Source organism: Ipomoea nil, unplaced genomic scaffold, assembly GCF_001879475.1.
Source record: "Ipomoea nil cultivar Tokyo-kokei standard unplaced genomic scaffold, Asagao_1.1 scaffold3147, whole genome shotgun sequence".
NCBI lineage: Eukaryota > Viridiplantae > Streptophyta > Magnoliopsida > Solanales > Convolvulaceae > Ipomoea > Ipomoea nil.
In genome coordinates this window covers 1140999-1146998 of record NW_017619575.1, presented here as the reverse complement: position 1 = coordinate 1146998, position 6000 = coordinate 1140999, and positions in this window count along the sequence as shown.

Sequence of the window (6000 nt, the reverse complement as noted above, 5' to 3'; positions counted from 1 at the left end):
ATTATTATTATTATTATTATTATTATTATTATTATTATTATTATTATTATTATTTTTATTATTATTATTATTATTATAAACGTTTGTATATCGTTTTGGTTGGATATATATTCATAATTTTTGAATTTCATATTCACAATTATTGAATCTCTATATTCAAAAATACAATAGTCTAATGTTTATAATTATGTTCACAACACTATGTTTATAATTATAGAACTATATATTCATAATTATGAACAAATTTTGAACTGTGTCTACTTTGCAAGGTGAACACGGTGCCACAGCATAATTTGTCGGGTCAATAATACTAAAAAAAAAAAGAGTCTTTGGACTTCTCAATAATTGTCCACATTGATGGGCAAACAATTATATGTTTGTAAGAGGAGCAATGATCCTCTTTCCAAACATTTTCAATGTGGGATCAAAATGATCCTACATCATTTACAAAGGGGATCCACCTTTGTCTTCTTCTTTTTTTTTTTTTTAAATTTTAATTTTAATTTGTATATAGTTTTGTTTGGATTATTATTATTATTTACGAATTAATAGATTTTTTTTAATTTCAATTTGAGATTTACTTACCAAATAAGCTTTATTACAAAAGTTTAGACGTAAAAATAAAATAGGATGATTTTTATATAATATATATATATATATATATATATATAGATTAATTATTACCCTAATATCTAATTTATAATTCTGAATTTAAAATTATTATTATTATTATTAACATTAACATTTGATTAGTTTTATAAATTACGTGTAATTATATATATGCACTATGCATAAATTTCAAATTTCCTAGTATAATAATATTCTTCTTCCCATATATATATATATATATATATATATATATATATATATATATATATATATATATATATATATATATATATATATATTAAATATTATTAATTGTATATAATATCTATTTATAAATAATAGATGATATTACAGAAATGCCCCTAAGTTTTGGGGTGAAAATTTGGGTAGAATAATTTTACTTTTAATTATATACAGATAGATTGATTCTATTTCATTTTTTAAGCAAAATCTTCTTTAAAGATTAATAGTAAAATAAAGCTAACTTATTAATAACCGATTTTATTACATTTTTTACACATAATTTTTCTTAAAGATTAATAGTAAAATAATGCTAAATTATTAATAACCAATTCTATTCTATTTTTTCTGCAAAATCTTTCCTAAAAGATTAATAGTAAATATCTTAATGATTCTTTTTCTTATACTACTTATTGATTCTTTTCCATTTTTCAGAGTGTAGAAAAAATTCACATGGCTAACATTTCCTTCCATTCATTTCTATTTTTTCATATTATTATTAATTTTCTTCCCAATAGTATTATATATTGTTTTGGCGTACGGCTTCCTTCCATTCATTTCCATTTTTTCATATTATTATTAATTATTAATTGTTTAGGCGGGAACTTGTAAAGGAGGATATTGTTTTTATTAATTAATATAAAATATAGATTACCAATTAAAATTAAAGTTTTTATTATAATTGAACAATAATATTACCAATTATTATTTGAAGATTTTGTTAAATAATAAGTAAAATTGTATTACGGGATAGGAAAATATATATACTTTAATATTAATTTAAATTATTAATAATTAATTCTATTTTATTTTTTAACAAAATCTTTCTTAAAGATTAATAGTAAAATAAAGCTAAATTATTAATAACCGATTCTATTACAATTTTTTACGCAGAATTTTTCTTAAAGATTAATATAGTAAAATAAAGATAAATTATTAATAACCGATTCTATTACATTTTTTACGCAGAATTTTTCTTAAAAATTAATAGTAAAATAAGGCTAAATTATTAATAACCAATTCTATTCTATTTTTTACACAAAATCTTCCATAAAAGATTAATAGTAAAATATCTAAATAATTATTTTCCTTATACTGCTTATTGATTCTTTTTCATTTGTCAGAGTGTAGAAAACATTCACATGGCTAATATTCCTTCCATTATTTTCCATATTTCCATATTATTATTAATTTTCTTTCCAATATTATTATTAATTGTTTGGGCGTACCGCTTCCTTCCATTCATTTTCATTTTTTCATATTATTATTAATTGTTTATGCGGGAACTTGTAAAGGAAGATTTTTTTTTATTAATTAATATAGAATATAAATATAGATTAATATAGAGTATAGATTACCAATTAAAATTAGATTTTCTTTAATATTATATTTGAACAATAATATTATCACTTATTATTATTATTATTATTATTATTATTATTATTATTATTATTATTATTATTATTATTATTATTATTATTATTATTATTATTACTACGGAGTAATTATGGCGATACCATAATTACGCCAAAAAAAGAAATACACTTTTGACCTATACAATGAGGAATTGAGCATGTACTTTATAACTGTCAAAACCGGCACCATGAGAATAAAACAACTTAACAAATCAGAACTTCAGAACTCTGATTATTTCAATAATCAACGCAAAGAACTAAGAAGAATATGATAATGAAACTTCAATAGAAGCAAAAAATCAATATTTGAAATGGACTTGGAGTAACCGTAGAAATATTCAGAATAAATCATAATCCAGGCATATGATATGAATAGCTTTTCGCAGAAAAAAGTATTAAATTTAGACAATACAACCATGAAAAACGTATTGTATCCAATCCAATCAAACTACTTGGATGCTAAACCTACCGTTAATTTCGAAACGCAGCTAAACTGGATGATCAAAGTTGAAGACCTAGTGGGAAAAAATGGATGCAATATAAAATGAAGACTAATAATTTTTGTAGTCATCAACTCATTGTATTTATAGGTGAAAAATATGAGAATTATAAATTTGTAAAATTTTTCAAAAAGAAAGTGTATTTATTTATTTAAGGTATTGCCCTAATCAATTCATTATATTGATATTCCTAATCAATTCATTATATTAATATTCCTAATTAATCTTATTCCTAATTAATTCATAATATTGATATTACTAAATTTCCATTTTTCATTTGCTTACCAAATAAGCTTTATTAAGTATTTGACCAATAAAATATAAAATATATTTAATTAATTTGACTACAAAGTTTGGGCGGGAAAATGAAATAGGAGGATTTTACTTTTATATATATATATAGATATATAGATTAGTTGTTAGTTGATAGCGGATTACATGCAAAATGACTTTTTCAAAAAATTATTTTAAACAACTTTTTAAATTTTAAACAGTTTGGAACAATAAATTATTACAAAAAAGCTAATTAATCAAACACTTATATTGATTGTTTAATCAAGTCAAATAACTATTGACTGATAAGTTAATTATGTTACTAAACAAGGCCTTATTTATTCTGATTGGAGGAGGTCGGGTAAATAAAATGTGTTTTTTTTGTTCGTATATTTATAATTAAAATTAAAATACTTTCTTAGACAATATTGTGGGAATGAAAATTAATATATTGAATAAACCGCGCCTCATTGTTGAGTTTTTCTAAATTCTAATACGTTAGGTATGTGAATAATTTCAATTCAAAATGGAAAGCTTTATAATTAATTAATTATAGTAAGAGTTAATGAACGCAATTATTACCGAACTGTCAATGTACTCCCTCAATTGCTTATTCATCGATTTGGTCCTCAAAAACAATTATTTTTAATCAATTTAGTCCCTCCGACCGTCGATTTGGTCCCCGAAAACAATTATTTTTAATCGATTTAGTCCCTCCGACTATCGACGGAAGACGGCCTGAGGGACTAAATCGACTAAAAATAATTGTTTGCGAAAATCAAATTGATGAATAAACAATTGGAGGTTACATTAACAGTTCGCTAATAATTGAGGGAACAAATTGTTCATTAACTCTTATATTAATACGACATAAACATATATGATAGATTAGTCTTAGGATGAGGTTATGATGCAGATGTTGATTCTTTTTCTTATTATATTTCACATTTTTTCCTTTTCTTTGCCCCTGGCTTATAAGTGCCTAGTCACGGGGTGGAGCCGGCTGCCTACAATAATTATTGCATTAAAAAATGATGTGATTTTACTTAATTTTATTTCTCGTGTGTTCAGCTGTAATATACATTTTTTTTTACTCATAATGTATATTATTCTAAAATATAATGTACATTATTCTAAAGAATAATGTTCATTATATTACCTCAAACGTTTTATTATTCTAACACGTAATGTGCATTATTTTAACACATAATCTATATTATTCTAACACATAATGTATATTATTCTAACATATAATATACATTATTTTTACTTATAATATTCACGACGATATTTTGGACCCTAATCCACAGAATAGTTTGCATGCTGCCTATGCCATTGATTATACTCGTTTACTTTTGTTCAAATATAGAATTGTGCTCATTGGGCTTCCTTCTTCTTGTGTCAACTTGATGACATATGGCTGTATTTGATAATATTTTTTTTTTTTTGAACAAACTATATTTGATAATATAATTAGCTTATCAACTAATTTTAACTTATTTGACCATTATTAACTATTTGACTTGGTTAACCAATCAATATGTGTTTGATTTTTGTGTAATAGTTTATTGTTTCAAAATGTTAAAATTCAAAAAACGATCAATTTTTTGAAAAAGTCATTTTACATGTAATAAACTATTGACTAACAATTAATTTATCAAACATTTTTCCACAATCAACTAATGTTATCAACTAGTCAAACTCACTAACTCAATCAACTAACACTTATTTACCAGACACCCATATTCAATCGTAGTTGATTTAGTTCATTTGCTTTAGGGACAATCATTTTTCACTCCTTAATTTTATTGTGAGGTGGCGATGCTGCTTCTCATATTAATAGGGGCAATTGGACAATTAACGCAATCAAATGCCAAGTACCAACACTATAAGATATTGCTTACATATACTTAAAATGCATTCTTTATATATATATATATATATATATATATATATATATATATATATATATATTATATGGAGTTCATGGTCCCAATTAGTCCGTGAACAAAAATCGACCGCAAAAAAATAACACACACAAAAGGACTAAAATAGCTACGTTTTCAAAATATGAAGAGCAAATTAAAGTTGTCATTTTTCAAAATATATCAACGTATATATCTTATCTATTGTGAATAATGACAGACACATACAAATTTAAAGACGAGATTATATATATTAGATTAATTTATGACTATTTTTTTTTTTTTTGGTGGGGAGATTAATTTATGACTATGAATAAGCTAAGTCATCAACAACAATGAATAAATAAAGAGGACGAAGAAATACCATTTCCAACTTTCTTTAGGTGAGACTTAAGTGATTAAATTGGTCATTAATTATGAAGTTTACATAGTCAATGGTGTGGGCATAAAGAAATAAAGACAACCTCCCCTACTACCAAACCTATTGAGCACGCAGCTTCCATCCAACCTCACTACTATACATGTTTCAATGTTTGGTTAGTTGTAATAGCTAGGTAGCTTTCCATCCTATTAATTAAAAAATAATAGAAAAAGGGAGACTATATATTTTTCAATTTCAATGAATTGAATGCCCACTTGAAATTGGTTAGAAAGTGGGGCAATGTGGACAAGATTTGATCACAACTAGATAGCAATTGACAGCTTCATGTCATGACTTGCTAGCAAGCTAAGCATGGACAAACTTCCCTAATATGTCTTTCCATCTTTTTATGATGTTTTGGAGTTACGTTGACTCCCAAATTCATCTTTGTTTGATTAGAGTAATTAGATAAGAACAATGACTTGTTCAACTTTAAGAATGTATATATTTTTTTTTGAAAAGAACTCTAAGAACGTATATTAGTTGCGTTACATTAAATAATTGTATAATGGTTTTCAAAAAAATAATAATAATTGTATAATGACTTGTTTAATTATTGTGGTCTGTTGACACCAAGTTGCTCTCTCAAGTTGTGGGTTTGAGCCTTAATAGATGCG